Source organism: Schistocerca americana, chromosome X, assembly GCF_021461395.2.
Source record: "Schistocerca americana isolate TAMUIC-IGC-003095 chromosome X, iqSchAmer2.1, whole genome shotgun sequence".
NCBI classification, from domain to species: domain Eukaryota; kingdom Metazoa; phylum Arthropoda; class Insecta; order Orthoptera; family Acrididae; genus Schistocerca; species Schistocerca americana.
The window spans coordinates 885,211,203-885,221,139 of record NC_060130.1 but is presented as its reverse complement, the minus strand read 5'-3'; the positions used below and the strand labels follow the sequence as shown (position 1 = coordinate 885,221,139).

Genomic DNA, 9,937 nt, shown 5'->3' with positions numbered 1-9,937 from the left:
AAGAGTCCCACGAAGAACTCCATTACGGTAAAACACTCGGTGTCACGCGCTAACTTTTATTAAGAATTTTAAAACTGTACCTGTACTGAGACAACCTTGCTGTTTTGCAGACAGGCTGCCTTTTGACACCACTCCGATCCCAGATGCCTGCTAGTAGGCACCTAGGATTACCGGTTGTTTTAAAATTCTCGATGAAGGTTGTCAGGTACCATCGAGGATGTTACTAAACTGGGGTCTGTTAGAGGGATCCTTTGCCGCTTTATACATGCATGTGTCACTGTTTCACTCACCCCTCGTGATCACGTCAAAGGAGGGCATCAAATAGCACTCCGTCTTCAGGCCACAAGTGGCCCATCGGGACCATCCGACCGCCGTGTCATCCTCAGCTGAGGATGCGAATAGGAGGGGCGTGTGGTCAGCACACCGCTCTCCTGGTCGTTTTGATGGTTTTCTTTGACCGGAGCTGCCACTATTCGGTCGAGTAGCTCCTCAATTGGCATCACGAGGCTGAGTGCACCCCGAAAAATGGCAACAACGCATGGCGGCCTGGATGGTCACCCATCCGAGTGCCATCCCCGCCCGACAGCGCTTAACTTCGGTGATCTTACAGGAACCGGTGTATCCACTGTGGCAAGGCCGTTGCCCGCATCAAATAGGATGACCGAAAATTGCATAAGCACCCTTTGCTGCTGCGGATCACGTTCGGATTTTGTCGAATGGTATTGAATGGTCCATTGTGGTTCCACCCTGTATACCAGACCAAATATTGTGGTCACACTGCACTCCAGAGGTGTGTGATCACTTTCAATGTGTATGGAGCCCCATGACGTTCTTAGAGAAGGGTTGAACCGTCTAGGGAGGGGGGTGGGGGTGTCAGTAGTATTTTTGTCAAGAGCGTCGTTCTGTAGCCTATCATAATGAGAACTGCGAAATGTGTGGGAATCGACGCCCCAAGAGAAGGGGTGGTTTTATTGACGCCAATTATGTTACCCCTTGAAGCCTTTTCGTGAGAATTCTGAGTGGTGGTATGTCTGAAATATTTTTCTCAGCCACCCACAAGAAAACAGCGTGATTTCAATGCAGACCATCGCAGTTCTGACCTCCATCGCAGAGATGTTGAAAAAACGAGTGAAATGTGGGTGCGAGGGGGGTGGGGAGCCTTGGGCAGAATAGTGACCAAATATTGTGCCAATGTGACGTCATTAATCCACCTTACACCTTACATAAACTCCCGAGCACTGACCTTTTTTGCACGTGTCGATACCTTGCCGAAGGTAACATTGCAGGGCGCTACGCTTTTGCAACATTACGTACGAAGTTTGTAGGCACCTTTGAGGTAAATTACAAACTTCTGCGTAGCAATCGGAGACAATTACAGGATTTCGAGAGTGTGATCCTTTAATTGTGTTGCACTGTGTGTCTGTTGTATGAGGTTGGCGTGTAGAACCTCATTACACGCATTCCTGACCTAGAGGAACACCGTCACTGATAACTTGGAAGTGTTAAAGTTACTAATAAGGTGTCCTGTAAGCCTAAATACACTTCTGGAAATTGAAATAAGAACACCGTGAATTCATTGTCCCAGGAAGGGGAAACTTTATTGACACATTCCTGGGGTCAGATACATCACATGATCACACTGACAGAACCACAGGCACATAGACACAGGCAACAGAGCATGCACAATGTCGGCACTAGTACCGTGTATATCCACTTTCCGCAGCAATGCAGGCTGCTATTCTCCCATGGAGACGATCGTAGAGATGCTGGATGTAGTCCTGTGGAACGGCTTGCCATGCCATTTCCACCTGGCGCCTCAGCTGAACCAGCGCTCGTGCTGGACGTGCAGACCGCGTGAGACGACGCTTCATCCAGTCCCAAACATGCTCAATGGGGGACAGATCCGGAGATCTTGCTGGCCAGGGTAGTTGACTTACACGTTCTAGAGCACGTTGGGTGGCACGGGATACATGCGGACGTGCATTGTCCTGTTGGAACAGCAAGTTCCCTTGCCGGTCTAGGAATGGTAGAACGATGGGTTCGATGACGGTTTGGATGTACCGTGCACTATTCAGTGTCCCCTCGACGATCACCAGTGGTGTACGGCCAGTGTAGGAGATCGCTCCCCACACCATGATGCCGGGTGTTGGCCCTGTGTGCCTCGGTCGTATGCAGTCCTGATTGTGGCGCTCACCTGCACGGCGCCAAACACGCATACGACCATCATTGGCACCAAGGCAGAAGCGACTCTCATCACTGAAGACGACACGTCTCCATTCGTCCCTCCATTCACGCCTGTCGCGACACCACTGGAGGCGGGCTGCACGATGTTGGGGCGTGAGCGGAAGACGGCCTAACGGTGTGCGGGACCGTAGCCCAGCTTCATGGAGACGGTTGCGAATGGTCCTCGCCGATACCCCAGGACCAACAGTGTCCCTAATTTGCTGGGAAGTGGCGGTGCGGTCCCCTACGGCACTGCGTAGGATCCTACGGTCTTGGCGTGCATCCGTGCGTCGCTGCGGTCCGGTCCCAGGTCGACGGGCACGTGCACCTTCCGCCGACCACTGGCGACAACATCGATGTACTGTGGAGACCTCACGCCCCACGTGTTGAGCAATTCGGCGGTACGTCCACCCTTCCTCCCGCATGCCCACTATACGCCCTCGCTCAAAGTCCGTCAACTGCACATACGGTTCACATCCACGCTGTCGCGGCATGCTACCAGTGTTAAAGACTGCGATGGAGCTCCGTATGCCACGGCAAACTGGCTGACACTGATGGCGGCGGTGCACAAATGCTGCGCAGCTAGCGCCATTCGACGGCCAACACCGCGGTTCCTGGTGTGTCCGCTGTGCCGTGCGTGTGATCATTGCTTGTACAGCCCTCTCGCAGTGTCCGGAGCAAGTATGGTGGGTCTGACACACCGGTGTCAATGTGTTCTTTTTTCCATTTCCAGGAGTGTAGTTGGCATTCCGCAGAAACCTTCCGCTGGAAGCCAAATTGTTCGTGAATCCGCGCCTTCATTAATCTTCCGATCATTTTGTGTAAACCGCTCAGGCTTCTTGGCCGATGATTTTCTGCTAGTGAGAGGTACTTGTTAGGCCTAGGAATAGAGACGATACTTGCTAACAGCCGGCTTATTGTTGAGTAGCAGATCACTGGACAGTTGCTATAAATTCTGTTTAGGAAACCCATTGGTTTTCTTTGTAGACTTTTTAGGTGTGTCTTTGTTATCCTGTCCGGTCCCGGTACTTTGGAGCTTTTCAGTCTCTTTATTGTTGTCCTTACTTCACATTGTGTAGTAAGTTTCCGTTGTTCATTGATGTCTGTAGTTATTTATCTCTCCGCCATCTGGTTGAGTGTGATTTCCCGTTCACTTTCTTGTATTGTGAGGTCTTCGTCGAGAAGTATGTTCCGGTATTCGTATACACCTGCGAAGATTTGTTCCTTGGTCAATACAGCAGTTGTGTCTTCTTGTTGGGTGGAAAGCAGGTTCTTGGGCGGCTTTTGCGACTGTGATACTTTGACTAACAATCATTCCTCTTTTGTTTGTACTAGAAAATTATTAATTCACTCTCCCACTTATCTTGCCTTCATCCTTTTAACCGTACCCGCCTTCTGTCCCTAGGGTCTCTGAATTCTTGCCAAAGTTTATGGAATCAAATCTTTTTTGTTAATTAAGTTCGTAGAGAAGCGACGGGAAGGGTTCATTCTGTAGATCATCATACATTGTTGTAGTAAGTGCTACGTCCTGTGATTTCGCACGTTTTTGGTCATTTAGTCTGTTCCTCTGTCTAACTGTTCTATCATCGGATTAGGGAAGGATGGGGAAGGAAGTCGGCCGTGCCCTTTCACAGGAGCCATCCCGGCATTTACCTTAGGCGATTTAGGGAAATCACGGAAAACCTAAATCAGGATGGCCGGTCGTGGGTTTGAACCGTCGTCCTCCTGAATGCGAGTCCAGTGTGCTAACCATTGCGCCACCTCGCTCTGTGATGTATGTATCTGAAAAATGTCTCACAGCCCTTTTCTCGTCTAGTGCGTGACATTGATAATGTCCTTGCTCGATGTACTCGTATGTCTCCGAGCGGCTGGTGAACCGATGACAATTCGTTAATCGTCACCAGGTCGGGGTCGCAGTCACTCCCTTAATCATCACAATGTCCATTACGTCTGACATTTGGTCTCTTTGTGTTGGTCTGCTCCTCTCGGCCATATATCATTGTACCCAGTTCTTTTTCCAGTTCTACCACTTTCCCACATATCATTTGTACGTGTTTATTTCCAAAGTGGGTTCTTGGCTTTTAAATCGTCTTCTAAACTTACTTCGCCATATTTGTAAAACACGTCTCTGAAATCCTGAGCAACGAACTGTGCATTTCGTCTTAAATATGCTGCTATGAAGGTTAATGTCCCTTGCTGCTATGAAGATTAATGTCCCTTTGGTGGTCCAAACCGTGACTGCTGTCGCTTCCCGTTCTTGTAATTGTGGTAATTTCTCATCCTGGTATCTGACGTGTTCTTTGAGAAAGATGGTGGTCCCTCCTCTTTCGTTGATTCTGTCTGTTTGGTATCCCGCCATGTTTCTCAGCTTGCATTTGTCGGTTTGTCTGAGGTGGGTTTAGATTAGAAGTAAGATTTCAGTGATGTTGGATTTTAGGAAATCTTGCAGTTCCTCTTTCATTTCTGACACCGATACTGTTACAGATACAGGTTCTTTTTAGGTCTCTGTTCTGTTTCTAGTCATTGTGCTTTACTCAGACAGGTTCACTATTTCCTCTACCAAGGTAATTATCATGGAAATTGTGTCTAGTGCTTGTTTTATTTTCTTTCCCACAGCTATTAGTCTTTTACGATGGGCGCCCTTAAGGAAAGAATGGACCAGATCAGTGAGTTCATTGATTGCTCCTCTCGTTTCTATTTTGGCTGATTTTGTGACCAGATCTTGCGCTCTGCTTTCTTCTTTCTTTTGTGCATCAGGGAATAGTCCTCCTCTTCTTGACGTTGTTGATTGTGATCTTAGGTGGAATTCGTCCTTGTTAGTGTCCTGTGGATGTTGCACATTATTCATCGTTTCTTTGTCTCCTCGTGGGGCTCTTTCGGTAGTTGTCTCTGTAATATTTCTCAGTCTTGCCTCCGTAGGTGCTGTGTTCACTACTGAATTGCATGTTTTTTGTTCTGGCGTAACCACAAGCGCCGGCACGAAGATGAAGAACGCAAGAGCAGAGAAGGCTGTGGGACGACGTCAGACAATAGCCTGCTGACTAGGACCGCACCACGGCAGGAGCCGCTCCTGCCAGCCTCGGGGGCATCAGAAGACGGACACTAGTGAAACTGCGCCTTAGAAGAGAGCACTACGATAGCCGTAATTAGTGATCTACAAACTGTGCGACAAACTTGCATGAACATTGTATGTAGCAGAGGACACTGACTGTTTGCATGTCGCCCATCGCTTGCAACAACTCGTTGTAAATCCAAAGTTAAGTATTGTCAATCTTCTTTATTGTAATAAAAACTATTAATGTGATTTGCTTGAATTGTTGTATAGCTGTCCTAGAAGGCAACATCTTTTAGGCACCCTGTAAGAGACGACTGGCAGGACTCCACATTTTTCATGTTTCTTTAATATTCTTCGTAATCTGGAAATGAAGCAAATGTCCTGTCTTCTTTGGCACATCTTGCGGGTTGATCTTTTCTCAGTTTTCATTCTTGTGTTTAGTGTTTGTCTCCACTCTTAACACGTTTGGATTGTAACATTTCTTACGTTGTGGTGATCCATCCCTTTGCATGTAGCTTTAAATTCTCGATTCTTGGTGTATATTACAAATGTGACATGGTAAAGTACATCAGTTACTGGGTGTTTGGACAATATAGTCGTGAAGGTGGCTTCGGAATGAATTATCCTGTCGTTTCATCTCTCGTCCTGTACTGGTGGACTAGATTCACCTGGATCCTGTGTCTAAGTAAGTCTTGTTTGATTTCATCATCTTCTGTTTCTTGGGGGGAGGGGGGGGGGCGGAGGGAAGAGACCTTCAATCTCTATTTGGAAATCCCATTTGTCCGCCTGTTGGGAGGGGGTGTAAAGTGACACGTTGTTATCGTGGTAGTACTTGAAACCCATCACATAATCATGCATTGAGGCAAAGTAGTATGCTATATTGCCTCCTCTGAAGATCACCTTCAGTGGTACAACTATTACTTTCAAAAAGGTATAGAAAAAGGCTGTACCACTGAAGAAACAAATCGATTCAACACAATTGACACCTTGGAGCTCAGAACTTACTGAGCTTAGATGACATGTTTGGAAGACGAAAATAATGCGTCAAAGAAGTTTTGTATGAGAGAGACTTTAGATTGATACAATAGATGTAATTAAATGAGATGATGGCAAAACAGTACATCCAAAGGCATGGTTTGAACAAGTTGACCAGTCTTTTCTCCCTACCTGGTCACTGAAACAACGTTTAGAATATTGATCGTGATGCAGCAACGAGAACGTGAACGGCGATGTTACATTGTACATCATGTGAAGAATGTAGGTAGGTATTTTTGGCTAGTTATTGGCCTCGAGAGAAACAAGAAAGGATCGAACAAGAAGTGTTGCAGAGCTGAAGTTTAGGGAAATATCATTCTGCGGTTGTTGTTGTGGTCTTCAGTCCTGAGACTGGTTTGATGTAACTCTCCATGCTACTCTATCCTGTGTAAGCTTATTCATCTCCCAGTACCTACTGCAACCTACATCCTTCTGAATCTGCTTAGTGTAATCATCTCTTGGTCTCCCTCTATGATTTTTACCCTCCACGCCGCCCTCCAATACTAAATTGGTGATCCCTTGATGCCTCAGAACATGTCTTACCAACCGATCCTTTCTTCTAGTCAAGTTGTGCCACAAACTCCTCTCCTCCCCAATTCTATTCAACACCTCCTCATTAGTTATGTGATCTACCCATCTAATCTTCAGCATTCTTCTGTGGCACCACATTTCCAAAGCTTCTATTCTCTTCTTGTGCAAACCATTTATCGTCCATGTTTCACTTTCATACATGGCTACACTCCATACAATACTTTCAGAAACGACTTCCTGACACTAAAATCTATACTCTTCTTGAGAAACGCTTTCCTTGCCATTGCCAGTCTACATTTTATATCCTGTCTACTTCGACCATCATCAGTTATTTTGCTCCCCAAATAGAAAAACTCATCTACTACTTTGTCTCATTTCCTAATCTAATTCCCTCAGCGGCACCCGACTTAATTCGACTACGTTCCATTATCCTCATTTTGCTTTTGTTGATGTTCATCTTATGCCCTCCTTTCAAGACACTGTCTATTCCGTTCAACTGCTCTTCCAGGCCCTTTGCTGTCTCTGATAGAATTACAATGTCATTGGCGAAGCTCAAAGTTTTTATTTCTTCCCCATGTATATATAATTCCTACTCCGAATTTTTCTTTTGTTTCCTTTACTGCTTGCTCAATATAAAGATTGAATAACATCGTGGAGAGGCTACAACCCTCTCTCACTCCCTTCCCAACCACTGCTTCCCTTTCATTTCCCTCAACTCTTATAACTGCCACCTGGTTTCTGTACAAATTTTGGGAGAGATGACAAATAAAAATCAGTTTATTGTCGCCCCATATAGTTTTTCAAAGATAATAAGGATATATTACGAGAAGTTACCCACTAGTTGTAGATGAGTTCTCATGGAATGTGTTAAGGAGGATGTCTAGGAATTTGTGGAGTTGCTGCAAGAACTATGGTACATGAGTGACGAATAAGGAGGAGGAGGAGGAGGAGGAGGAGGAAGAGGCATTCGAAAGGAGAACCGCTCTCTTTCTGTCGATCTGCCACAACAAGGACCGCAGAGGTGTGGTTGTGGTTGGCCGTAGGTATGGCTGGAACGACATGGAAATAACAGAGAAAATGTCTGAAGATGTCTGCAGGGGAGGAATGAAAATAGTGCCTCCACAATAATGTGAAACACGGGGAATACTGCGACACGTATATAAGTAGTGAAGGAGATGATAAGGGAATCCCTGTGTGTATCCTATTGTGAAGTGAAATGTTGTACGGTGTATTGGTGCAGTGAATCTAAAGGGCAATAGGTTATTAAAGCAACGATCGCGAGCTGGGGAGATTTTATGTTCAGCGATAGAGGTAATTCTTTCTGAGTATTGTCAAGAATTCTTGTCTTTCTTTTTTACGTTTGTCATGGCCATGACTTTTGTACATTGTTTATTACTCATTATTCCCGAGCAGATCTTTCTTCTGTTTTCCCGTTTGTAAGTTGTAACCGAGGTTGGCACGGTGCCCATAGGGCAAGTTCAGGTTCGCTTTGGTAATAGAAGGTAAGGAGAAATTTTGCGGGTATCTAGGTAGGTTTCATGAAAGATTTAGAGTACTGAGATCTTAGCGAAGTTTGTTCTCCTCTGATATTTTGTGAAAATAGTAGAAGGAAGTAGAGATAAAAGAAAAAATTGGAAATTTGTGGTAAGATCTTATGGGACTAACCTTCTGAGGTCATCGGTCCCTAAGCTTACAAACTACTTAATCTAACTTAAACTAACTTACGCTAAGGACAACACACACACCCATTCCCGAGGGAGGACTCGAACCTCCGACGGGGGGAGCCACACGAACCGTGACAAGAAAGGAGAATAGCGAGATGATTACAAGATATGTACGATGTTGTTGTGACAAAGTGTGTGTCAAATGAGTAGGTATATGGTGGAATTCACAAGAAAATTGAAGGTCCGTGTATGGCTGTTGTAAATGAAGAGTTAATGGGGAAGGTAGGATGCACCTTTGATCGAGTTATTGGGCCACGTGGAAGGTTTTCTGAATTAAACACAGAGTCGCGTCTCTAAATTTTTTTAATTATCCTTAGTTGGAAGGAAGAGCTGTGTCATGAGATAGCGAGTATTAATGTCCGTACCAAATGAGTATCTGGACCGTGCTGACAGGGGAGAGAAGAGATACTGAGAGAATTAGTTGTGTGCAACTTGGGGTGTACGCATGGACCCATGTTGGGGATTAATTTTTTTTTTTTTTTTTTTTTTTTTTTTTTTTTTTTTTTTGAGATTTTAATTGGGACAAGGAATGTGCGGAAATGGAAGCTTTTGGAAGCATGTTTTTTGGCTTACGCGGATTTGAAGGTATACTTGGGAGTTGAGATAATGCCGTACCCGAAGGTAGGACGACTAGCAATCTGTAAGTGAACCTTAATAGAGATGATACAATGACTTGTTGGGGATGGACCCATGTTGGGGATTAATTTTCTTTTTCTTTTTTTTTTTTTTTTTGAGATTTTAATTGGGACAAGGAATGTGCGGAAATGGAAGCTTTTGGAAGCATGTTTTTTGGCTTACGCGGATTTGAAGGTATACTTGGGAGTTGAGATAATGCCGTACTCGAAGGTAGGACGACTAGCAATCTGTAAGTGAACCTTAATAGAGATGATACAATGACTTGAGTGGAAATTAATCTGCTGCTCTCCGTGTGGAGTTGAATTAAGTCCAGCGCAGATGGAATGTTGGAAAGAAGGAAGAGAATCATGAGTATACCAACAACACTTTCAGCAGAAAAAACTGGTAACTGGATGGAAGTAATCGAAAACGAGACAGTGAGACAAAATCGATTTCTATTAACGTTACCACACGTGAGTATATATAAGAAAAGGAGTAAGTAAATGGTGGATTACATAAAGTTATGTTTCATTGCGTTATTGTCGTGTTTGTCGACGGAGAAAGAGGATGCTGTGTTACGATTTTTACAAGTTATTGTTTACAGGTTTGGTGGATCCTGCGTATTGCTTGTGAATTGGAAGTAGGAGGCCAAAAGTCGGTAATCGCCACCAACGGAACACAGAAAGATGAGAGATTTCTAGAAAGAAACGAGACATACGAAAAGGACGAGAGATAATGAAGGAAAACAAAAGAA

The 9,937-nt window shown here is 45.0% G+C and overlaps 1 pseudogene; it reads right to left on the bottom strand.

Annotated features, from left to right (window-relative positions):
- Positions 1-526: 526 nt before the first annotated feature.
- On the bottom strand, positions 527-644 carry LOC124557355 (annotated as a pseudogene).
- Between the last annotated feature and the right edge of the window lie 9,293 nt (positions 645-9,937).